Here is a 26,312-nt window from a genome sequence, read left to right as displayed (position 1 = left end):
TTCCCCCTTATTTCTGTAAAGTTCTGCCATGGCTCAAGGCTGGTTTACAGTTCGTCTAATGACATGCACAACCATAGTGATATCATTGAACTGTAAAATAGGCCTAATTAAACTCTATGCTATACCTTTCTTTTGAAAATATATTTGATTAATTGTTCCTTAGGACCTGCCTAAATTCATGAATAATATATTTATTTTTGAATGTGTGTATTATCAATAGATTTTTAAAATGGCCGCCCGCTACTACCATTAGTTCCCAGCGTGCTAGAAAATGCATGCCAAAAATGGGCCTGTAAGAGTTGCATTATCATTTGCCAATATTTTTATTAGGAAATTACCGTAAATCCAATGTGAAAAAAGTGGTTCTTTAACACCCTGTTCTCTTATTATAACCAAGGATTTCTCTGTAACCTCCAGGTTGGTCTGGAGTGAATCCCCAAGATGTCAGCCCTAGTAAACCTTCCCTGGGGCATGCTGGGAACACCGTCCCCCCTAGCCAGGACTGGTCTGGGAGGACCACCCCCGGGGGGGTAGAGGTGCAGAAGCTGGACTCTGAGTCATGTGATGCCCAGCAGTGTAATGGACATGGGAAATGTGTGACAAGGGGTGGAGAAACCACCTGCCAGTGTGTTCTGGGATACCATGGTGTGTTCTGTGAGGAGGGTGAGGGTCCAGGGGTCAGTAATGCCCCCCTCACTTTGGGCATCCTCAGCCTCATTGGTGGAGTCCTCATCGCTGCTGTCATCATCAGGAAGAGGTAGTCTCAAATAAAATCAATGTGTTAAGTATTTTCCAACCCCTGAGATAGACACACACACACAAGTGGTGTGTCTTTCTCAAGGCCCCAATGTCAGTAGATGTATTCGCAGTCTTCTGGTTGACCTCTGTCATACCTAGGACTTTGAATGAGCAAACGTAAAGTTTTCTACAGTCCACCTCTTTAACTTGTAGGCCAACTGCATACCATTCACATAACCTGTAGACCAGGGTTCCGCAACTGGCGACCCACGGCCGGATTTGGCCTGCGGGTGGTTTTATTTGGCCTCCCAAGTCTTCAAGAAAAAATAATATATAATAAGATTTGCTTTTTGTATTTCTTTATACTGTAAAAACACATCAGCTCCAAGTGATTCTAATTCAAGAAATCTGTTCCCAACTATTCCCGTATCAAGATAGCCCTATTTGGTAAAATACCAAGTCTATATTATGGCAAGAATGGTTCTGTTATGGTCGTATTTCTGAGTAAATAACTCACGGACACTAGAGAAGCTTAACCAAGTATAATTCTTCCCAAAGGGTCGTTACAGCTGTATTTCAGACAAAAAAAAACATTTCACACAAGCACTGATATAACCCTTTCTCCTAGGCTGTCTCCTACACAACCGAATAGCCAATGCATCCCTGTTGCTAGGAAGAACCTTAGTGATATCTGTTCTTCCTCACTTCATCTGACATGAACTCTACCCCAAAGTGCTCACTCCTCCCCAACTGAAGGCTGTCATGGTTATTGATACCAGACTGTCTCTTCTCCCAGAGAATCCCTGATGTCTAACAGTAACATATCCCGACATAATGTAAATGTTATACATTACCCTCTCTCCCTCAGTGGCATTGTTAGTTTCTAGGATGTCTACCCTTATCAATACCTGCCACATGTAATCGCTTCCCTGCACTCAACACATTCCAAGCTTAGTTGTCCCCACTATATACCTGTTAGGGTAGCCAAAACCAAATTCACACTATCTATTTCATAATAAGTTTTAAGTTAATCATTTGCATGAAATAGCGAGAGACCAGTCTTAAAAACAAGTTCAGCGTTTATTCTTGATGAGTACTGGCCCAAAATACAAAGAACATTACATTTTAAAGAGAAGATAAAAATGACGTCATCAGTTCTCACACTTTCTCCAATCCACACAATAGCGCAGTGTCTTCAGGTCTGGAGATTGCTTTATGACGGGAGTAGGAGACAAACATTCCAATCTGTCAGACATACTCTTCTCCACTTATGGAACATCAAAGAACATTCTTATCTGTCTAAAGAGATACCCTCCTTCTCCCTTAAACCCGCAAGGTACAGACAATTCATTAGTTTTACCTACATTTTCAGTCCTAGTTTAACCAAAAACCCATACATTTCATACCACAACATAATAGTATTAAAATGAATGGTTCTAATTTAAATGTATACATAATTCATCATTTCAACTAATTTCCTCCAACAATACCTTCCTCCTATAACCCTTAACTTCTGTTGTAGACCCTCAACTTTAGCACTCCTTCAGTGACATGAATATGTAACATTTCTCAGAATCCGACAGCTCACATAAGTAAAGAGAAACCACAGTCCATTTTACTTTTAAGACATCAAGGTCAGTCAATATGGAAACTGTCGTACTTTGAAAGTTTCTTCAAGTGCAGTCGCAAAAACCAAGTGCTATGATGAAACTGGCTCTCATACCACAGGAGTGGAAGACCCAGAGTTACCTCTGTTGCAGAGGATAAGTGCATTAGACTTTCCAGCCTCAGAAATTGCAGCCCAAATAAATGCTTCAGAGTTCACGTAAGACACATCTCAACATCAACTGTTCAGAGGAGACTGCAGCAATTTGGCCATGAAGGCCTGATTCAAAGAAACAACTACTAAAAGACGCCAATAAGAAAACACTTGCTTATAAGAAACACGAGAAATGGATATTAGACCGGTGGGAATTTGTCCTTTGGTATGGAGTCAAAATTTGAGATTTTTGGTTCCAACGCTGTGTGGGTGAACGGATCTCCGCATGTGTATTTCCCACTGTAAAGCATGAAGGAGGTATGGTGGGGGTGCTATTGAACTCTGTTTCTTTGGGTTGCAATTTCTGAGGCTAGTAACTCTAATGCACTTATCCTCCGCAGCAGAGGTAACTCTGGGTCTTCCACTCCTGTGGTGGTCCTCATGAGAGCTCCTACCTTGTCACAACTGATTGGTTCAAACACAAGAAGATAAAATTCCACATACATTTTTAAGAAGAACACCTGTTAATTGAAATGCATTCCCGGTGACTTCATCATGAAGCTGGTTGAGAGAATGCTAGGAGTATGCAAAGCTGTCAAGGCAAAGGCTGGCTACTTTGAAGAATCTCAAATATAAAATATATTTTGATTGAACACTTTTGGTAGAAAATAGGAAAATATAGAAACCTAGAATGAGTCAAACTTTTGACTGGTACTGTACCTATATACCCAACTACTCTATACCGTACTGCTGTATACCCTACTGCTGTCCCTAACCCAATGACTATCCCTTACCTTACTGCTGTATACCTTACTGCTGTATACCCTAATCCTTATAAACCCTGTATACCCCTACTACTGTAATCCCTCTATACCATTCTATTGTATACTATATACCCTACTGCTCTAAACCCTACTACTGTAATCCCTCTATACCCTGCTACTGTTTACTATATACCCTACTGCTGTAAGCCCTCTATACTCTACTATTGTATTACTACTGCTGTGTCTTTGGCTATGCTGGTTTAAGTGATATAACATGCTACTCTATAAAATCCTTTCTCTGTAAGTAATATTACCTGATTGAGCTAATAATTTAAATGTAATTAACTAGAAAGTCGGGGCACCACAAAATAATATTTATAGAGCTGTTATCTTCCTTAAAGACCTAGTAATATTTTACATCAATGGCAGTCAATATTAATCGTCACTTTATTTCAGTCATCTGAAAGTTGTAAATTCTTGGTTATCTTCACGAACCCTGGCTAACAAGTTATATCAGAAATACAAAATTTAGTTTATTTATTTACTAAATACCTAATCACCTAATTCTGTGAATTTAATCTCACAGAATTACATACACATGGAATAATCATACCTTGATTACAAATTGTCATAAAGGAAAACGTCCGTAGCGGACGGAACTGATATGGCAGCTGGTTACTCAAAGAAAGGGGGTTGGGTTTGAATGAAATAGCGGGAAGACTGAAGAACAAAAGGAGAAGTTGTCTATGTCTAGTCGGCAGCTACTCTATCGTAAATACAGAATGTTATGCATTCTAAATTGCCGCCCATTTGGAAAAGTAAAATGCAATAAATATTTACTCTGAGCTGCGCTTCAATAGGTTGGTGGTAGATGGAAGGCCGTGTTGCCCAACAGGTCTTTGTCCTTTGAAGAGTGTCTCTGGTGGTGAACAGGAAATTTTGTAGTGTCGTCGTTGTGTGGTAGACGGGATACTCTGTCCTCTCCTAGCCCACATTTTACAGCGGCTGCTGCTAACTCGACGGCTAGGAGGTATCACTTCTGTAGTGAATAGGAGTTAAGTTCATACCATTTGCAACAAACGCTGAGGTTGGCTTCGTTCTGTAGTTATTATCTGAATGCTGACATCGAACCGTCGTCCTAATGTACCCGAAACAGTAGGTTACATTTTCGTCAAGGGCTTATATAGTGGCGGGAGAGAAGGGTGTTTCATTAGTTTATAACCCATGTCTCTTCACAGGGGCGTGCCACTGATTGAGCAGAGCTCTAATCTTATGAAAACCCAGTTCTCTCATTTGGAAGCTAAAATTGCATTTAATCTTTTCACAAGTAGTTTCATTTAAATCTAATTTAAATTGCACAACAATTCCACTTGCATCTGATAACTATAATGTGTAGACTTTCCCAGATAGTGTCGTCCTGTCATCAGTCATAATGTCTCAGATGACAAACCCTAACTGACATAATATTCATTAAGTACCAATGCATATTTTCAACTGGTTCTATTACCAAAATATGGTTCCTTTCCTTCCACTTGTTTGATGTTCCCAGACTTTCTATGTTTAACAAAGTCTAATCAAGAGTCCCTCTGTAGAGTCAGAGAGAGGGAAGGGAGAAAGGTATTTATGGGGGGGTCATAAACCTTACCCACACGCCAACTTCATGACACCCTGCTCCTAACCCTACTACTATATACTTTATGGCTATTTACCCTACTACTGTTTACCTTGCTGCTCTATACCTACATTGTATACCCTGTTATATACCTGTATCATACTACCATAAACGTATATACCCTACTCTGTGTTTAGCAGAGTAAGAGCTGCAGCTCGGGGCCAGTCCACAGACAAGGAGACTCTGATGACCAATATGGATGAACAGGCAGTCTACGCTCTGTCTTTCAACAACGATCTGTATGATCCTGACCAGGTACCTTAGAGTTAGTGTAAAGGTTTTTTATATGTCAGGGTTTAGCTAAGAGCTTTAAAACCAGTGTTTTGGTCTGCCACAGCATTGCCATGCTTTGATCCCTAACCCCACCATGAATATGAGAGTATTTTCAATTAATTTTATTTTATTTTTTTCAGGAATTTATCTCGTCTGCTGATGGGACAACTCAACATCTGTAAATGTTGCCTTTTCTCTTCTGCTCTGAAATAAAGTCTAGGATGTTGAACCTCATGGTGTTTTATTTTCTCAGACATCACGTGTAGATGAACATCACAGCCATGTAGATCCGTTTCCTGGCCGCATTATGAAAAGTTGTGGTCATAAACCTGTTATGGGGGTTAGCTTAGTGTGAGGCAAATAGATGGACAATGAAACACCACTGGTGGTGGTCATGAAAGAGAGAACGGTTTATAGGGACAACTGTCTGGTTAGTGGATATAGAATGACCAGCAGGAGACGGATGCACCGTTCAAGTTCATTACCACAGACATGGCATTGAAACAGGAAGTAATGTCGTTAATATTCCCATTTCTGTTCTCAGTAAAGGCTAATGGCAATACAGCATGTAGCCAGGCTTAGTAATGTAGTGACTGAAGTATTACATCAAGGACTGCCTGCTGTGTCCAGAGGAAGATCATGGACTGTTCGGGGAATGCTCCTAACCACTGCCAAGATGTGGTGTTTTTTAAAGTTTTTTTAGCAGCATGACAAAGGAGGACAAGTACCGGTTCTTCCTGTGACATCGGGTGGCATAGGTGTCCTGGAGGGCAGGAAGTTTGCCCTCGGTGATGCGTTGTGAAGAGCCCACTACCCTCTGGAGAGCCTTAAGGTTGTGGGCGGAGCAGTTGCCGTACCAGGCAACAGCCCGACAGGATGCTCTCGATTGTGCATCTGTAAAAGTTTGTTTGGTGACAAGCCACATTTCTTCAGCCTCCTGAGGTTGAAGAGGCGCTGCTGTGCCTTCACCAAACTGTCGGTTAGGGGTTAGGGGTTAGGGGTTAGGGGTTAGGGGTTGGGGGTTGGGGTTCTAGTTTTGAGTCGGTTGATCCACTTCCATCTCTGACACGTGGAAACCGGAGGGGGGAAGGGAGGGGTTGCACTCCACATCATATACGCGCAGGTCGGAGGGTACGGGCGCGGCCGGCCAAAGTTGTATGCCCCATGGTAGCCCACTTGTAGATCAACCCGTTGGTTGGGTTAAAGGACTGTCAGTCTGAAGGGTTAGGTATGGTTTTAGAATGGTTAAGGTTAGGGTTTAGGGTTAGGGTAAGATATGGTTTTTTAAGAAGGGTTAGGGTTAAGTTTAGGTATGGGTTTTGGGATGGTTAAAATTAGGGTTAGGGTAAGGTATAGAAAGGGTTAAGTTTAGGTAGGTCTGTCAACTCAACTTAGGATCAGGCAAAGCCCTTGAGTTGCGTCCCTTATGCAGGTCCGGTCCTCGGTTGGTTGCCATGTGTCCATGTTGAGTGGTATGGTCATGATGTCCAGGTCCGCTATGTCAACAGTGGTGGAAAGCATAGTGCAACCTAGGAGTTTTTTACTCTCTTTCGAATCCTTCTTCTTTAACTCCATGTTGTCTATGTATCCACTTCAGTGTTCCTCAGTCTTTGGTCCTGGATGTTTTCAATCATGTGTATGATTTGGAATTAGGATCCTGGAAGGGAATAACTCCCAATCAACCCAATCTAGTCGTATCCAGCTGGTCTGTATGGGTATACTCGGCGTAGGATCAGGCAAAACCATCGAGTTACGTACCTTGTGCAGGTCCGGACCTCAGTCGGTTGCCATGTGTCCCTGTCAAGTGGTCGGTCTATAACAGCCAGTGGTTTGAGCAGACAAAAACCCAGAAGGCGAGCCCTCTATACGTTTGTCATGCATCCGCCCCTGGAGTCACGTCCTGTGTTTTCGGTCGGTGTATGGAGGGTTTAGAAACCGGCAAACCTTCTCTGGCTTACGTATGAAACGTCCGGCAGTAGTAGAAGTTAATTGGGTGTTTCCATCCCCACCATCTCAGTCGTAGGTAATTCAGTGGTTTTGGGCGATAGTGACCAGTGGAATTACTCCCTTCCAGGATCGTAACGTTTCCAGAGGTATATCATCCCTAGACAGTGAATTGGTTCGTAGTCCAGGTAAAAAAATGGTTCGGTTGTCCAGGCTAAGTGCGGCGGGGTAGGGGGTCCCACAGTGGGAAATTCTTCTGTGGGGTCCGATACCTCGCCAGACATTATCTGGGCACCCCAGGGGTTATCCGGCAGGCGCGATCCTCCAGCGGCAGCGCATAACCCAAAAGCCCCTCTTTTGGGTATCCCAACCCGCTAGGAGGAAACACGCGCTACTGAACAAACTGCCAATCCAGATCTAATCTGGGGTAGATAGTGGTCCAGCGCGTTACGTGAGTCTCCCGTGTGTAAGGGGGCTGGGAGGGTTGAGCCGATAGGTCTACCAACAGGCCCCAGAGGGGTCCCGAAGGAGTCCGGTCTACCATTTCCTCCCTTCTTCTTGCTTGGTGTATGGACGGGCCTGATTGCTTAGGGTCCGCTCGCTGCGGGGGAGTCGGACAGTCGGGCCCCCAGAGTAGTTGGAGAAAAAAGGTTCTCGTCCGTTGGGGGTGCTGGTGGGTATCTTCGGTGAGGTAGATTTGGAAGGATGGTGAGATGGTGAGGGTTCTAGGTAAATAACATTTAGCTATTTAGATTCTATTTTGAAGTTTCTTTGTATCAAAGGGTCCATGGTCATGGTAACCCTGAGTTCAAGAAACCTGGAAAAAAGGTGATATACTTATATATAAAAATATAGTTATATTCCTTTTTTTTTTTTTTTTATAAAAAGGAAAGTATTTCTTGAGTCCATGGTCATGGTAACTCTATGGTGCTATTTGAAAAACTATTTTTTGTGGTCTTGATGACCCCCTAACTTTTGTATGGGATGTGGGGTGTGTAAGGTGCAGGTGCAGTGTCTGTCCGGACGTTCCTCCGCTGTACTGAGAGTCTCAGTGGTGGTCCAGCCGTAGTGGTGGGGGCCTGATGTTCCATTCAGTATCTTTATTCCTGTGTTTTCGGTCCTGCTCTTCACGCGTTGATCCAATGATGCTGGGTTGGTGAGGGTATTGCTTTTTAGCTGGGTGTGTTGTTGGGCCGAATGTCGTGGATGAGTCCAGTCCTTGGGGTATCTGTAGGTGGACTTTGTAGCGGAGCTGGGTTCTATGAGTGGATGGTTTGGGAGGGTATGGGACAGGAAGGAAAGTACAGAGGTCACCTCAACACTCTGTCTCTGCTTCGTGCCATCCAGAAGGAGTCGGTTCCTATGTCAGCCTTGTGAGGGTGTGACAGGGTCTCTGGGTCCCCTGGTATGGTGGGGGTAGGCTGTTTTCTTTGAAGGGTTTCTTTGTCTTTGGTTCTTAGTTGATCTTGGGTTGGTGAGATCAGGTTGTCCTGTGTGGTTGGAGTAGGTGGGAGCCTGTAGTGCCGTTAGTTGAAGCCTGAACAGGGGTCTCTGTGTGAGGTGAAGTCGGCGTACCAATGATGAGACTGGGCTGCCGGTCAACGCTTTTTATCTGCTGGCCCTTCTGTGCGTTTCTTCTTCCAGTTGTTATGGGAGGTTTGGTGTCTAGAGGGTCCAGGAGTCCCACGGTGTGGGATAGGCTGTGGGTCTATTGGTCAACTGGGGGATTCAGCCTGTGGTTCTATCCAGCAATCCCATGTTTAGATGGGGTTGACTGGGAAGAGAGTATGGAGGTAGGTAGTAACAGAGTTATAACCTGTTCCTACTGATTAACATTCCATACCACCCAGGTCTGGGTATGGAATGGAGATGAAAATGCAGAGGCCACCTTAACACTCTGCCTCTGCTCCGTTCCCTCAATCACCCTGGTCAGGGTATGATGTGGGGGAAGGTTAGGAGGGTTTGTGTTGCCCAAAAGGAGCCCTTCCCTATGTCAATCTTATGAGGATATGACCGGGTCTCTGGGTCCTCTGGTATGGTGGGGGTAAGCTGTGCGACGATCCTATGATGAGACTAGGTTGCCGGTCAAACTCTTATTCGGCCGGACCCTCTGTGCGTCTCTTTCAAAAAATGTAGAGGGTCTATGAAGAAAACTATGCCCCGTCGAAATTGTTTGGGCTTGTATTGTGATGAAGTAGGGGGTCTGAGTAGCCATCAGAGTGCCCAGGGTCATCGCTGACCTGTAGATCTTCTGTGTGTGTGTCCCTGTGTAAAACTGAAAGTAAGGAGAGAGAAAAGTACAAAGGAAATTGAGTAGCCAAAAGGAGATACCCCGAAGTCCGTGTGGAACCTGCCTTCCTTACAGCATCACATCGGATCTAGGGGCAGCCCAGCCACGACGCGTTTCTGCTTTGCTCAGCTTCATCAGGTGGCAGGGAGGAGAAAAAGGTGCAAAAAAAACACTCGGTCATAATGCGGTAAAAAGCCGTATTGTGGACCGGAAAAATGAGGGTGTGTGTGGGTGTATGTGTGGTTGAGGCTCGGCGGTCTAGAAGGTCTATGAAGGTCCGTCGTAGGAGTACCTATATGGGGGAGGAAGTAGTGGGGGTTAGGGTACAGTCCGAATTAATGATGTAGCGTAAAGCTGTAGGCTTTTTTTCTCCGGGAGGAGAAGGGGTAGGGGGGAGAGGGGGTAGGGGATGAGAGGTGCAGAGTAGCCGCTGGTATCTAGATCCTGGTGAGGTGTCTTTATTTAGGGAGTAGCGTATAGCTAGAGCCCAGTCGTTCCGATGAGATGCCTGTAGAGAGTACAGAGCCCCAGCTGATGTCTTGATCCAGGTGAGGTGTTTGGGGGGTAGCATATAGTTAGGGCCCAGGGGGTATGAGGCCCCAACTTGATGTCTGGATCCTGGTGAAGTGTCTTTTAGGGAGTAGCATATAGCTACAGACCAAGGGGTGTGTGTGTGTGTGAAGCCCCTGCTAGATGTCTTGATCCCGATGAGGTGTCTTCTTTAGGGGTATGAAGCCCCAACTTGATGTCTTGATCCTGGTGAAGTGTCTTTTAGGGAGCAGCATATAGCTACAGTCCAAGGGGTGTGTGTGTGTGAAGCCCCTGTTAGATGTCTGGATCCTGGTGAGATGTCTTTGAGGGAGTAGTATGAAGCTGGAGCCCAAGGGGTGTGTGAAGTCCAAGCTTGATGTCTTGATCCCGATGAGGTGTCTTTTTTAGGGGTAAGCATATAGCTAGGGCCCAGTAGATCCGTTGAGGAAGAGGTTGTCCTTGTAGAGTTCCAGCTTGAGTCTTTGTCCAGTTGAAGGCTCTTCAGGGTCTCTTCGACCCTAATGGTGCTGAGACTGAGGGATGCTCATCTTTTTATGGGAAATAATAGGGGTGTGGTTTAGCAAAAGATCGTTCCTATTGGTGGACCAGGTGTGCATGCGGTGTGCATGTGAGAAGCATGCTTGTCTCTTGGCCAATGAGATTTTTTCGTTTTTTTTTCGGGTAGGCGTCTGTTCGTCTGTTAGGTGTAGGGGAGCCTCTATCATTGAATCCTATGGAGAATGATATGGAAAGGATGGAACTTTGCTTTTGGGGTGCTGTATAGGATGTGGGGGTCCCAGAGGTGTGAGGTTGATTTTAGGTAAGACTAGAAGTCTTAGGGGTCAGGATGAGCCAAGCGTGGAGTTTCTGTGATGTGTAGAAGTTTATTAGATCCTCCTCTGAGAAAGTAATGTTTGACCTCTGTGTCTCCATTGACTTGTGTGTTAGCGTCGGGAGCGGTCTGCTCTTGTTGAGGGTTTGGGCCTAGAAGGAACCCAAGATGAGGTTCTGTAGTTTCAGGAGGAGTTGAGGGTAGGGTGGACATCTGTGGGATTCGGATGAGACTATGGTTGAGTTTATAGGTGACCCATAGGTCTATCTGTAGGCTTTCAAAGGTGGTGGACATCTTTTTCCGTTTGTGGAGTTTGCGTTAGAGTGCAGAAAGGAGCGATGTAGAGTTGAAGTAAAGTTCGTGAACTCTGGTCATTTCTAGGTGTGTGGGGAACTTATAACCTTGTTTCTTTGTTGAAGGGTAGTGGTAGGTAGTGTTTCTGGGGGGTAGTTTTAGTTTGGCCAGCTTGGAAGTGTTGCTTTGTCGTCTTTAGTTGGTGCTTTTTACCGGAGTATAGCTTCCATCGCGTTTTCGTCCATTTGGGATCCTGGGTATATAGTAGATTTGGCCGTGTTGTGTAGTTAGCGTCCACTTGGGGAATGGGAGGTAAGGGTCCAGAAAAACTTTTGGGCTGTTTCCAGTGATGTTGGTCCTCCGAAGGTGATGGGACCACTCCAGTAGGGGAGAAAATTACCTGGAATACTTACCTGGGGGAGGGTCTGGTGTAGGATGTTTGGTATTATCCTGGGTTTTTGGTAAGTGGGTGTATGGTGCAGGGGTGTGAGTGTGGTGGGCCTATATTGTAATTTGTATCCTTTTGCTACTAAGTTGGAAATACGGTCGTCAGGATGGGTAAAAAGTCTCTTACACCTGTATCAGTGTATTAAGTCCAGTTCTTTGTAGAAAAAAGGTTTTTGTCTTAGGCTAAAAAAAAAAAAAAAAAAAAAAAAAAAAAAAAAAAAAAAAAAAAGGGGGGGGTTTAGTGTCTTGAGAAAAAAAAAAAGGCCTTTGGTCTTGAGTAAAAAAAGGTAGGTATCTTTGAGAGAGTCCTCTTTGGTTGAAAAAGGGTAGTGTCTTGAAAAAACCTTTGTCTTGAGTAAAAGAGGGGGGGGGATCTTTGAGAAGAAATCCTCTTTGGTAGAAAAAGGTAAAATCTTTGAGTAGGGGTCTTCTTTCGTTGAAAAAAAGGGGGGGATTCCTTTTGTTGAAAAAAAGGGGAGGGGGGTGGTTGTGTTCATCAAAAAAAAAACTCAGAGCTTTTGGGTTGAAAAAATAGGTGGTGTGCATCCAGGGGTCAGGAGTGGAGTAGGGTTATTTTAGTTGGTATAAAATCTAATGATTATTTTTAACCTGTTCACCATCAAACCAGTCCAAAGGGTACAAGGGTGGAGGAAAAATCCCTTGTGAAAGGCCAGATTTGGGAGGATCCTTGTGAGTGTAAGGGATAAAAAGTCAATGGCTTGCTGCGTCCATATCCAACACCCAGCAACGCAGCGGTGACTCGCCATGGTTTGGTTTCTAGTTTTGAGTCGGTTGATCCACTTCCATCTCTGACACGTGGAAACCGGAGGGGGGGAAGGGAGGGTTGCACTCCACATCATATACGCGCGGGTCGGAGGGTACGGGCGCGGCCGGCCAAAGTTGTAGGCCCCATGGTAGCCCACTTGTAGATTAACCCGTTGGTTGGGTTAAAGGACTGTCAGTCTGTAGGGTTAGGGTTAGGTATGTTTTTAGAATGGTTAAGGTTAGGGGTTAGGGTTAGGGTAAGATGGTTTTTTAAGAAGGGTTAAGGTTAGGGTTAAGTTTAGGTATGGGTTTTGGGATGGTTAAGGTTAGGGTTAGGGTAAGGTATAGAAAGGGTTAAGTTTAGGTAGGTCTGTCAACTCAACTTAGGATCAGGCAAAGCCCTTGAGTTGCGTCCCTTATGCATTTCCGGTCCTCGGTTGGTTGCCATGTGTCCATGTTGAGTGGTATGGTCATGATGTCCAGGTCCGCTGTGTCAACGGAGGTGGAAAGCATAGTGCAACCCAGGAGTTTTACTCTCTTTTGGATCCTTCTTCTTTAGCTCCATGTTGTCTATGTATCCACCTCAGTGTTCGTCAGTCTTTGGTCCTGGATGTTTTCAATCATGTGTATAATTGGGACTTATTCCCTTCCAGGATCCTAATTCCAAATCAACCCATGTCTAGTCAAATCCAGCTGGTCTGTATGGGTATACTCGGCGTAGGATCAGGCAAAACCATCGAGTTACGTACCTTGTGCAGGTCCGGACCTCAGTCGGTTGCCATGTGTCCCTGTCAAGTGGTCGGTCTATAACAGCCAGTGGTTTGAGCAGACAAAAACCCAGAAGGCGAGCCCTCTATACGGTTGTCATGCATCCACCCCTGGAGTCACGTCCTGTGTTTAGGTCGGTGTATGGAGGGTTTAGAAACCGGCAAACCTTCTCTGGCTTACGTATGAAACGTCCGGCAGTAGTAGAAGTTAATTGGGTGTTTCCATCCCCACCATCTCAGTCGTAGGTAATTCAGTGGTTTTGGGCGATGGTGACCAGTGGAATTACTCCCTTCCAGGATCGTAACGTTTCCAGAGGTATATCATCCCTAGACAGTGAATTGGTTCGTAGTCCAGGTAAAAAAATGGTTCGGTTGTCCAGGCTAAGTGCGGCGGGGTAGGGGGTCCCGCAGTGGGAAATTCTTCTGTGGGGTCCGATACCTCGCCAGACATTATCTGGGCACCCCAGGGTTATCCGGCAGGCGCGATCCTCCAGCCGCAGCGCATAACCCAAAAGCCCCTCTTTTGGGTATCCCAACCCGCTAGGAGGAAACACGCGCTACTGAACAAACTGCCAATCCAGCTCTAATCTGGGGTAGATAGTGGTCCAGCGCGTTACGTGAGTCTCCCGTGTGTAAGGGGGCTGGGAGGGTTGAGCCGATAGGTCTACCAACAGGCCCCAGAGGGGTCTCAAAGGAGTCCGGTCTACCATTTCCTCCCTTCTTCTTGCTTGGTGTATGGACGGGCCTGATTGCTTAGGGTCCGCTCGCTGCAGGGGAGTCGGACAGTCGGGCCCCCAGAGTAGTTGGAGAAAGAAGGTTCTCGTCCGTTGGGGGTGCTGGTGGGTATCTTCGGTGAGGTGGATTTGGAAGGATGGTGAGGGTTCTAGGTAAATAACATTTAGCTATTTAGATTCTATTTTGAAGTTTCTTTGTATCAAAGGGTCCATGGTCATGGTAACCCTGAGTTCAAGAAACCTGGAAAAAAGGTGATATACTTATATATAAAAAATATAGTTATATTCCTATTATATATATATATATATATATATATATATATATATATATATATATATATATATATATATATATATATATATATATATATATATTTATTTTTTTTAAAAAAAGGAAAGTATTTCTTGAGAGTCCATGGTCATGGTAACTCTATGGTGCTATTTGAAAAACTATTTTTGGTGGTCTTGATGACCTCCTAACTTTTGTATGGGATGTGGGGTGTGTAAGGTGCAGGTGCAGTGTCTGTCCGGACGTTCCTCCGCTGTACTGGGAGTCTCAGTGGTGGTCCAGCCATAGTGGTGGGGGCCTGATGTTCCATTCAGTATCTTTATTCCTGTGTTTAATGTCCTGCTCTTGACGCGTTGATCCAATGATGCTGGGTTGGTGAGGGTATTGCTTTTTAGCTGGGTGTGTTGTTGGGCCGAATGTCGTGGATGAATCCAGTCCTTGGGGTATCTGTAGGTGGACTTTGTAGCGGAGCTGGGTTCTATGAGTGGATGGTTTGGGAGGGTATTGGACAGGAAGGAAAGTACAGAGGTCACCTCAACACTCTGTCTCTGCTTCGTGCCGTCCAGAAGGAGTCGGTTCCTATGTCAGCCTTGTGAGGGTGTGACAGGGTCTCTGGGTCCCCTGGTATGGTGGGGGTAGGCTGTTTTCTTTGAAGGGTTTCTTTATCTTTGGTTCTAAGTTGATCTTGGGTTGGTGAGATCGGGTTGTCCTGTGTGGTTGGGGTAGGTGGGAGCCTGTAGTGCCATTAGTTGAAGCCTGAACAGGGGTCTCTGTGTGAGGTGAAGTCGGCGTACCAATGATGAGACTGGGCTGCCGGTCAACGCTTTTTATCTGCTGGCCCTTCTGTGCGTATCTTCTTTCAGTTGTTATGGGAGGTTTGGTGTCTAGAGGGTCCAGGAGTACCACGGTGTGGGATTAGCTGTGGGTCTAGTTTTTCAACTGGGGGATTCAGCCTGTGGTTCTATCCAGCAATCCCATGTTTAGATGGTGTTGACTGGGAAGAGAGTATGGAGGTAGGTAGTAACAGAGTTATAACCTGTTCCTACTGATTAACATTCCATACCACCCAGGTCTGGGTATGGGATGGAGATGAAAATGCAGAGGCCACCTCAACACTCTGCCTCTGCTCCGTTTCCTTAATCCCCCTGGTCAGGGTGTGATGTGGAGGGTGTGCGTCGTCCGAAAGGAGTCCGTTCCTATGTCAGTCTTGTAAGGGTAGGACAGGGTCTCTGGGTCCCCTGGTATGGTGGGGTAAGCTGTTTTCTTTGAGGGGTTTCTTTGTCTTTAGGTTCTTAGTTGATCTTGGGTTGGTGAGATCAGGTTGTCCTGTGTGGTTGGAGTAGGTGGGAGCCTGTAGTGCCATTAGTTGAAGCCTGAACAGGGGTCTCTGTGTGAGGTGAAGTCGGCGTTCCAATGATGAGACTGGGCTGCCGGTCAACGCTTTTAATCTGCTGGCCCTTCTGTACGTTTCTTCTTCCAGTTGTTATGGGAGGTTTGGTGTCTAGAGGGTCCAGGAGTCCCACGGTGTGGGATAGGCTGTGGGTCTGGTGGTCAACTGGGGGATTCAGCCTGTGGTTCTATCCAGCAATCCATGTTTAGATGGGGTTGACTGGGAAGAGAGTATGGAGGTAAGTAGTAACAGAGTTTTAACCTGTTCCTGCTGATTAACATTCCATACCACCCAGGTCTGGGTATGGAATGGAGATGAAAATGCAGAGGCCACCTTAACACTCTGCCTCTGCTCCGTTCCCTCAATCACCCTGGTCAGGGTATGATGTGGGGGAAGGTTAGGAGGGTTTGTGTTGCCCAAAAGGAGCCCTTCCCTATGTCAATCTTATGAGGATATGACCGGGTCTCTGGGTCCTCTGGTATGGTGGGGGTAAGCTGTGCGACGATCCTATGATGAGACTAGGTTGCCGGTCGAAACTCTTATTCGGCCGGACCCTCTGTGCGTCTCTTTCAAAAAATGTAGAGGGTCTATGAAGAAAACTATGCCCCGTCGAAATTGTTTGGGCTTGTATTGTGATGAAGTAGGGGTCCGAGTAGCCATCAGAGTGCCCAGGGTCATCGCTGACCTGTAGATCTTCTGTGTGTGTGTCCCTGTGTAAAACTGAAAGTAAGGAGAGAGAAAAGTACAAAGGAAATTGAGTAGCCAAAAGGAGATACCCCCGAAGTCCGTGTGGAACCTGCCTTCCTTACAGCATCACATCGGATCTAGGGGCAGCCCAGCCACGACGCGTTTCTGCTTTGCTCAGCTTCATCAGGTGGCAGGGAGGAGAAAAAGGTGCAAAAAAAACGCACTCGGTCATAATGCGGTAAAAAGCCGTATTGTGGACCGGAAAAATGAGGGTGTGTGTGGGTGTATGTGTGGTTGAGGCTCGGCGGTCTAGAAGGTCTATGAAGGTCCGTCGTAGGAGTACCTATATGGGGGAGGAAGTAGTGGGGGTTAGGGTACAGTCCGAATTAATGATGTAGCGTAAAGCTGTAGGCTTTTTTTCTCCGGGAGGAGAAGGGGTAGGGGGAGAGGGGGTAGGGGATGAGAGGTGCAGAGTAGCCGCTGGTATCTAGATCCTGGTGAGGTGTCTTTATTTAGGGAGTAGCGTATAGCTAGAGCCCAGTCGTTCCGATGAGATGCCTGTAGAGAGTACAGAGCCCCAGCTGATGTCTTGATCCAGGTGAGGTGTTTGGGGGTAGCATATAGTTAGGGCCCAGGGGGTATGAGGCCCCAACTTGATGTCTGGATCCTGGTGAAGTGTCTTTTAGGGAGTAGCATATAGCTACAGACCAAGGGGTGTGTGTGTGTGTGAAGCCCCTGAAGCCCCTGCCCCAACTAGATGTCTGGATCCTCCAAGGGGTGAGATGTCTGGATCCTGAGGTCTTTGAGGGAGTAGCATGTAGCTAGAGCCCAAGGGGTGTGTGAAGTCCCAGATTGATGTCTTGATGCCGATGTGGTGTCTTTTTTAGGGGTATGATGCCCCAACTTGATGTTTTGATCCTGGTGAAGTGTCTTTTAGGGAGCAGCATATAGCTACAGTCCAAGGGGGTGTGTGTGTGAAGAAGCCCCTGTTAGATGTCTGGATCCTGGTGAGATGTCTTTGAGGGAGTAGTATGAAGCTGGAGCCCAAGGGGTGTGTGAAGTCCAAGCTTGATGTCTTGATCCCGATGAGGTGTCTTTTTTAGGGGTAAGCATATAGCTAGGGCCCAGTAGATCCGTTGAGGAAGAGGTTGTCCTTGTAGAGTTCCAGCTTGAGTCTTTGTCCAGTTGAAGGCTCTTCAGGGTCTCTTCGACCCTAATGGTGCTGAGACTGAGGGATGCTCATCTTTTTATGGGAAATAATAGGGGTGTGGTTTAGCAAAAGATCGTTCCTATTGGTGGACCAGGTGTGCATGCGGTGTGCATGTGAGAAGCATGCTTGTCTCTTGGCCAATGAGATTTTTTTGTTTTTTTTCGGGTAGGCGTCTGTTCGTCTGTTAGGTGTAGGGGAGCCTCTATCATTGAATCCTATGGAGAATGATATGGAAAGGATGGAACTTTGCTTTTGGGGTGCTGTATAGGATGTGGGGGTCCCAGAGGTGTGAGGTTGATTTTAGGTAAGACTAGAAGTCTTAGGGGTCAGGATGAGCCAAGCGTGGAGTTTCTGTGATGTGTAGAAGTTTATTAGATCCTCCTCTGAGAAAGTAGTGTTTGACCTCTGTGTCTCCATTGACTTGTGTGTTAGCGTCGGGAGCGGTCTGCTCTTGTTGAGGGTTTGGGCCTAGAAGGAACCCAAGATGAGGTTCTGTAGTTTCAGGAGGAGTTGAGGGTAGGGTGGACATCTGTGGGATTCGGATGAGACTATGGTTGAGTTTATAGGTGACCCATAGGTCTATCTGTAGGCTTTCAAAGGTGGTGGACATCTTTTTCCGTTTGTGGAGTTTGCGTTAGAGTGCAGAAAGGAGCGATGTAGAGTTGAAGTAAAGTTCGTGAACTCTGGTCATTTCTAGGTGTGTGGGGAACTTATAACCTTGTTTCTTTGTTGAAGGGTAGTGGTAGGTAGTGTTTTTGGGGGGTAGTTTTAGTTTGGCCAGCTTGGAAGTGTTGCTTTGTCGTCTTTAGTTGGTGCTTTTTACCGGAGTATAGCTTCCATCGCGTTTTCGTCCATTTGGGATCCTGGGTATATAGTAGATTTGGCCGTGTTGTGTAGTTAGCGTCCACTTGGGGAATGGGAGGTAAGGGTCCAGAAACTTTTTGAGCTGTTTCCAGTGATGTTGGTCCTCCGAAGGTGATGGGACCACTCCAGTAGGGGAGAAAATTACCTGGAATACTTACCTGGGGGAGGGTCTGGTGTAGGATGTTTGGTATTATCCTGGGTTTTTGGTAAGTGGGTGTATGGTGCAGGGGTGTGAGTGTGGTGGGCCTATATTGTAATTTGTATCCTTTTGCTACTAAGTTGGAAATACGGTCGTCAGGATGGGTAAAAAGTCTCTTACACCTGTATCAGTGTATTAAGTCCAGTTCTTTGTAGAAAAAAGGTTTTTGTCTTAGGCTAAAAAAAGAAAAAAAGAAAAAAAGGGGGGGGGGGTTTAGTGTCTTGAGAAAAAAAAGAAAAGGCCTTTGGTCTTGAGTAAAAAAAGTAGGTATCTTTGAGAGAATCCTCTTTGGTTGAAAAGGGGTAGTGTCTTTTAAAAACCTTTGTCTTGAGTAAAAAGAGGGGGATCTTGAGACGAAATCCTCTTTGGTAGAAAAAGATAAAATCTTTGAGTAGGGGTCTTCTTTCGTTGAAAAAAAGGGGGGGATTCCTTTTGTTGAAAAAAAGGGGAGGGGGTGGTTGTGTTCATCAAAAAAAAAGCTTTTGTGTTGAAAAAAATAGGTGGTGTGCATCCAGGGGTCAGGAGTGGAGTAGGGTTATTTTAGTTGGTATAAAATCTAATGATTATTTTTAACCTGTTCACCATCAAACCAGTCCAAAGGGTACAAGGGTGGAGGAAAAATCCCTTGTGAAAGGCCAGATTTGGGAGGATCCTTGTGAGTGTAAGGGATAAAAAGTCAATGGCTTGCTGCGTCCATATCCAACACCCAGCAACGCAGCGGTGACTCGCCATGGTTTGGTTTCTAGTTTTGAGTCGGTTGATCCACTTCCATCTCTGACACGTGGAAACCGGAGGGGGGAAGGGAGGGTTGCACTCCACATCATATACGCGCGGGTCGGAGGGTACGGGCGCGGCCGGCCAAAGTTGTAGGCCCCATGGTAGCCCACTTGTAGATTAACCCGTTGGTTGGGTTAAAGGACTGTCAGTCTGTAGGGTTAGGGTTAGGTATGTTTTTAGAATGGTTAAGGTTAGGGTTTAGGGTTAGGGTAAGATATGGTTTTTTAAGAAGGGTTAAGGTTAGGGTTAAGTTTAGGTATGGGTTTTGGGATGGTTAGGTTAGGGTTAGGGTTAGGGTAGGTATAGAAAGGGTTAAGTTTAGGTAGGTCTGTCAACTCAACTTAGGATCAGGCAAAGCCCTTGAGTTGCGTCCCTTATGCAGTTCCGGTCCTCGGTTGGTTGCCATGTGTCCATGTTGAGTGGTATGGTCATGATGTCCAGGTCCGCTGTGTCAACGGAGGTGGAAAGCATAGTGCAACCCAGGAGTTTTACTCTCTTTTGGATCCTTCTTCTTTAGCTCCATGTTGTCTATGTATCCACCTCAGTGTTCGTCAGTCTTTGGTCCTGGATGTTTTCAATCATGTGTATAATTGGGAGTTATTCCCTTCCAGGATCCTAATTCCAAATCAACCCATGTCTAGTCAAATCCAGCTGGTCTGTATGGGTATACTCGGCGTAGGATCAGGCAAAACCATCGAGTTACGTACCTTGTGCAGGTCCGGACCTCAGTCGGTTGCCATGTGTCCCTGTCAAGTGGTCGGTCTATAACAGCCAGTGGTTTGAGCAGACAAAAACCCAGAAGGCGAGCCCTCTATACGGTTGTCATGCATCCACCCCTGGAGTCACGTCCTGTGTTTAGGTCGGTGTATGGAGGGTTTAGAAACCGGCAAACCTTCTCTGGCTTACGTATGAAACGTCCGGCAGTAGTAGAAGTTAATTGGGTGTTTCCATCCCCACCATCTCAGTCGTAGGTAATTCAGTGGTTTTGGGCGATGGTGACCAGTGGAATTACTCCCTTCCAGGATCGTAACGTTTCCAGAGGTATATCATCCCTAGACAGTGAATTGGTTCGTAGTCCAGGTAAAAAAATGGTTCGGTTGTCCAGGCTAAGTGCGGCGGGGTAGGGGGTCCCGCAGGGGAAATTCTTCTGTGGGGTCCGATACCTCGCCAGACATTATCTGGGCACCCCAGGGGTTATCCGGCAGGCGCGATCCTCCAGCCGCAGCGCATAACCCAAAAGCCCCTCTTTTGGGTATCCCAACCCGCTAGGAGGAAACACGCTACTGAACAAACTGCCAATCCAGCTCTAATCTGGGGTAGATAGTGGTCCAGCGCGTTACGTGAGTCTCCCGTGTGTAAGGGGGCTGGGAGGGTTGAGCCGATAGGTCTAGACAGGCCCCAGAGGGGTCCCGAAGGAGTCCGGTCTACCATTTCCTCCTTCTTCTTGCTTGGTGTAGGACGGGCCTGATTGCTTAGGGTCCGGGTCGCTGCAGGGGAGTCGGACAGTCGGCCAGGCCCCCAGAGTAGTTGGAGAAAGAAGGTTCTCGTCCGTTGGGGGTGCTGGTGGGTATCTTCGGTGAGGTGGATTTGGAAGGATGGTGAGATGGTGAGGGTTCTAGGTAAGGCCATTTAGCTATTTAGATTCTATTTTGAAGTTTCTTTGTATCAAAGGGTCCATGGTCAGGTAAGCCCTGAGTTCAAGAAACCTGGAAAAAAGGTGATATACTTATATATAAAAATATAGTTATATTCCTTTTTTTTTTTTTTTTTTTTTTTTTTTATAAAAAGGCCAGTATTTCTTGAGAGTCCATGGTCATGGTAACTCTATGGTGCTATTTGAAAAACTATTTTTGGTGGTCTTGATGACCTCCTAACTTTTGTATGGGATGTGGGGTGGTAAGGTGCAGGTGCAGTGTCAGGGCCAGGACGTTCCTCCGCTGTACAGGGAGGCTCAGTGGTGGTCCAGCCAGTGGTGGGGGGCCTGGGTTCCATTCAGTATCTTTATTCCTGTGTTTAGGTCCTGCTCTTGGCCAGCCAGGGATCCAATGATGCTGGGTTGGTGAGGGTAGGGCCAGGCTGGGTGTGGTTGGGCCAATGTCGTGGATGAAGGGTCCTTGGGGTATCTGTAGGTGGACTTTGTAGCCAGGTTAGGGTTAGGGTTTAGGGTTTAGGGTTTAGGGTTTGGGGCCAGGCCAGGGGGCCAGGGGTTAGGGTTAGAGGCCAGGGGTTAGGGGGGTTAGGGTCAGGGCCAGGCCAGGGTATTAGAAGGGTTAGGGCCAGGGGGGCCAGGCCAGGCCAGGGGTTAAATTAGGGCCAGGTTAGGCCAGGCCAGGGTTAAAATTAGGCCAGGGGCCAGGCCAGGCCAGGCCAGGCCAGGCCAGGCCAGGCCAGGGTTAGGCCAGGCCAGGGCCAGGCCAGGCCAGGGAGAGGCCAGGCCAGGGCCAGGCCAGGCCAGGGCCAGGCCAGGCCAGGCCAGGCCAGGCCAGGCCAGGCCAGGCCAGGCCAGGCCAGGCCAGGCCAGGCCAGGCCAGGCCAGGCCAGGCCAGGCCAGGCCAGGCCAGGCCAGGCCAGGCCAGGGCCAGGCCAGGCCAAAGGCCAGGGCCAGGTTAGGCCAGGCCAGGCCAGGCCAGGGTTAGGGGCCAGGCCAGTTAGGCCAGGCCAGGCCAGGCCAGGGATTGCCTGGGCCAGGCCAGGCCAGGCCAGGCCAGGGCCAGGCCAGGCCAGGCCAGGCCAGGCCAGGGCCAGGGGAACCGCCAGGCCAGGCCAGGCCAGGCCAGGCCAGGCCAGGCCAGGCCAGGGCCAGGCCAGGCCAGGCCAGGCCAGGGCCAGGGCCAGGGCCAGGCCAGGCCAGGCCAGGCCAGGCCAGGGTTAAAAGGCCAGGGTTAGGCCAGGCCAGGCCAGGCCAGGCCAGGCCAGGCCAGGCCAGGCCAGGGTTAAGGCCAGGCCAGGCCAGGCCAGGCCAGGCCAGGCCAGGCCAGGCCAGGGCCAGGCCAGGGCCAGGGCCAGGCCAGGCCAGGGCCAGGGCCAGGCCAGGCCAGGTTGGCCAGGGCCAGGCCAGGCCAGGCCAGGCCAGGGCCAGGCCAGGGCCAGGCCAGGGTTAGGGGTTAGGGCCAGGCCAGGGCCAGGCCAGGCCAGGGCCAGGGGTTAGGCCAGGCCAGGGCCAGGCCAGGCCAGGCCAGGCCAGGGCCAGGCCAGGCCAGGGAGGCCAGGCCAGGCCAGGGCCAGGCCAGGCCAGGCCAGGGCCAGGCCAGGGGTTAGGCCAGGCCAGGCCAGGGCCAGGGCCAGGCCAGGGCCAGGGCCAGGGTTAGGCCAGGCCAGGCCAGGGCCAGGGTTAGGCCAGGCCAGGCCAGGCCAGGCCAGGGCCAGGGCCAGGGCCAGGCCAGGCCAGGGCCAGGCCAGGGTTAGGCCAGGGTTAGGCCAGGCCAGGCCAGGCCAGGCCAGGCCAGGCCAGGCCAGGCCAGGCCAGGGCCAGGCCAGGCCAGGCCAGGCCAGGCCAGGCCAGGCCAGGGTTAGGCCAGGCCAGGGCCAGGCCAGGCCAGGCCAGGGCCAGGCCAGGCCAGGCCAGGCCAGGCCAGGCCAGGGCCAGGCCAGGCCAGGGCCAGGCCAGGCCAGGCCAGGGTTAGGCCAGGCCAGGCCAGGCCAGGGTTAGGCCAGGCCAGGGTTAGGCCAGGCCAGGCCAGGCCAGGGCCAGGCCAGGGCCAGGGCCAGGCCAGGGCCAGGCCAGGGCCAGGCCAGGCCAGGCCAGGGCCAGGGCCAGGCCAGGCCAGGCCAGGCCAGGCCAGGCCAGGGCCAGGCCAGGCCAGGCCAGGCCAGGGCCAGGGTTAGGCCAGGGTTAGGTTAGGGTTAGGCCAGGGCCAGGCCAGGGTTAGGCCAGGCCAGGCCAGGGCCAGGCCAGGGGTTAGGGTTAGGGCCAGGGTTAGGCCAGGGTTAGGCCAGGGTTAGGCCAGGCCAGGCCAGGGCCAGGCCAGGCCAGGCCAGGGTTAGGGCCAGGGCCAGGGCCAGGGCCAGGGCCAGGCCAGGGCCAGGGCCAGGGCCAGGCCAGGCCAGGCCAGGGTTAGGGCCAGGCCAGGCCAGGCCAGGCCAGGGCCAGGGTTAGGGCCAGGCCAGGCCAGGGTTAGGCCAGGCCAGGGTTAGGCCAGGGTTAGGGCCAGGCCAGGCCAGGGCCAGGCCAGGCCAGGCCAGGGCCAGGCCAGGGCCAGGGTTAGGCCAGGCCAGGCCAGGCCAGGCCAGGCCAGGCCAGGCCAGGCCAGGCCAGGGTTAGGCCAGGCCAGGGCCAGGCCAGGCCAGGCCAGGCCAGGGCCAGGCCAGGCCAGGCCAGGCCAGGCCAGGCCAGGGCCAGGGCCAGGCCAGGCCAGGCCAGGGCCAGGCCAGGCCAGGTTAGGCCAGGCCAGGGCCAGGCCAGGGCCAGGCCAGGCCAGGCCAGGCCAGGCCAGGCCAGGGTTAGGCCAGGCCAGGGCCAGGCCAGGCCAGGCCAGGGCCAGGCCAGGCCAGGGGCCAGGCCAGGCCAGGGCCAGGCCAGGCCAGGGTTAGGGCCAGGCCAGGCCAGGCCAGGCCAGGGCCAGGCCAGGGTTAGGGGTTAGGGTTAGGCCAGGGCCAGGGTTAGGCCAGGGGTTAGGGCCAGGCCAGGGGTTAGGGTTAGGGTTAGGCCAGGTTAGGTTAGGGTTAGGGTTAGGGCCAGGCCAGGGCCAGGGGGTTAGGGTTAGGCCAGGTTAGGCCAGGTTAGGGGGTTAGGGTTAGGGTTAGGGTTAGGGTTAGGGTTAGGGGTTAGGGGTTAGGCCAGGGTTAGGTTAGGGTTAGGTTAGGGTTAGGGTTAGGGTTAGGGTTAGGGTTAGGGGTTAGGGTTAGGTTAGGGGTAAGGGTTAGGGTTAGGGTTAGGTTAGGGGTTAGGGTTAGGGTTAGGGTTAGGGTTAGGGTTAGGGTTAGGTTAGGGGTTAGGGTTAGGGTTAGGGTTAGGGTTAGGGTTAGGGTTAGGGTTAGGGTTAGGGGTTAGGGTTAGGGTTAGGGTTAGGGGTTAGGGTTAGGGTTAGGGTTAGGGTTAGGGTTAGGGTTAGGGTTAGGGTTAGGGTTAGGTGAAATGAGAAACAGACGAATCTGGTGTGCACTGGCACAGGCAACCACTTTAAAGTAAATGGTGAGACTTGTGTATTATATACTTTAAAAGACTAGAAAAACCATATAAAAAAAGGGGGAAAAAGGGGGACCAAAATGAAACATTAAAATAAGGCTTAAGTTAGGCCAGAAATTCTATATTTAAGAAAAAGGCCAATGCTAAACTCAGAGCAGTCGTCTCGGATTAGAAATAAATATAGAAAGTGTAGAAATTTAGAAATAGATGTAGAGAGTGTAGAAATTCAAACTAGATATGAAAGTGTAGGGACACAAAGCCAGAGCTAAAACTTAGGCTGGAAATTTGAAAACCATAGGTCAAGGTCCAAGTTCAAATTCGGATTATCATAAGGGTCAAATTAAAACACCAGTCAGGGTTGAGTCAAAAAATCAGATATCAGAATCTAAGGGTTCAAGGTTAGGGTTGAGGTTAGGGTTAGGGCCAGGGTAACTTGGGTTAAGGTTAGGGTTAAGGTTAGGATTAGGTTTAAGGTTAGGGTTAGAATTAGGGTTAGGGTTAGGGTAACTTGGGTTAGGGCCAGGGTAACTTAAGTTAAGGTTAAGGTTAAGGTTAGGATTAGGTTTAAGGTTAGGGTTAGAATTAGGGTTAGGGTTAGGGTAACTTGGGTTAGGGTTAGGATTAGGGTTAGGGTTAGGGCCAGGGTTAGGGTAACTTGGGTTAAGGTTAAGGTTAGGATTAGGTTTAAGGTTAGGGTTAGAATTAGGGTTAGGGTAACTTGGGTTAAGGTTAGGGTTAAGGTTAGATTGAGGTTAAGGTTAGAATTAGGGTTAGGATAGAAGTTAGGGTCAGGGTTAAATTCAATAAAAGATTAGGCATGAGGGTCTCAGGGTTAGGGGTACCTAGGGTCTAAGGTTAAAATTCAGGTTAGGGTCTACCAGGTGAGCCACCCGACTAAAATAAATAAATAAACAAACAAAAACAAACACAAAATAAGTGCTATAAAAATATCCAAATAATCCAATAAAACCACCCCACACTAAAAGATCAAGGATATGATAAAAATAAGTGCCATCATTTTTGTGATCCATAAATAAATCCATAAATAAATGAAATAAAACCACACCACACTAAAAAAATCAAAAAATATAGTAAAAATAAGTGCCATCATTTTTATGGTCCATAAATAAATCCATAAATAATTGAATAAAAAAACAATCATAAGTGCTATCAGACAATGGCAAATCCATCATGGACAATACCATAAACAAACATTTATACTGAGTGGCTCTCCACCGGCCCTCACCACCTCCCCTCTTCCCTCCCCCACCCTAAATAGCCCATGTCACTACACCAAAGATGACCCCTTCCATCCGTTAGATAAGCCAAAGTAAATCAATATTTTTCATTCAGGCCCTTAGGGTCTATCGTATTGAGACGCCCAATCCAAGTTCTTTCCATCCCCTGTCGTTGTGCCCTGGACCAACTCCCATTTGTCTCCAAGCCAAAGATACTCAAACCGTCCACTGTATGTATGCCAAAATGCGCATACAACACCGTAGTCTTATTACCCTTAGCTATCTGGTATAGGTGTTGCTTCAGTCTAACCTGTAATGCATTCTTTGTTTCTCCTATGTAAATCTTTTGGCACAATTTGCACTTAATTCCGTAGATCAAGTTTACAGTGGACAGTTCGATCCTCTGTCTTACAAGGAACCCCAACCCCGAAAAAGCATTAGCAACATACTTTGGTTTCCCCAAATATTTATCCAATTTATTAGGTACCCTTTTCGTCTGAAAGGCAGAGTGGACCAGACTGTCCCCGAGATTTTTATTTCTTCTATACGCTGAGATTACTCTACAATCTACCAGTCCCTCCACCACTTGTTGGGCCTCCCTGAAATTGGACCTCAAGTTCCTACCAAAACCACTTAAATTCCCAGAGTATGTTGTAACAAATGGTATCAAAGTATGTGTTTCCACTGTTTTATTGTGTCCCCCTTCCCCAAATAATTCCTGTA

The 26,312-nt window shown here is 48.5% G+C and overlaps 1 long non-coding RNA gene across 1 annotated transcript; it reads left to right on the top strand.

The window, feature by feature from the left end:
• The first annotated feature begins 543 nt into the window (after positions 1-543).
• On the top strand, positions 544-5,402 carry LOC135539164 (uncharacterized). Its single transcript, XR_010455558.1, has 3 exons — positions 544-757; positions 5,071-5,188; positions 5,347-5,402. It is a non-coding gene; the product is annotated as an uncharacterized LOC135539164 (long non-coding RNA).
• The last annotated feature ends 20,910 nt before the right edge of the window (positions 5,403-26,312 follow it).

This window comes from Oncorhynchus masou, unplaced genomic scaffold (assembly GCF_036934945.1).
Source record: "Oncorhynchus masou masou isolate Uvic2021 unplaced genomic scaffold, UVic_Omas_1.1 unplaced_scaffold_1514, whole genome shotgun sequence".
Taxonomy (NCBI): Eukaryota; Metazoa; Chordata; class Actinopteri; order Salmoniformes; family Salmonidae; genus Oncorhynchus; species Oncorhynchus masou.
This window is presented reverse-complemented; position numbering and strand designations above follow the sequence as displayed.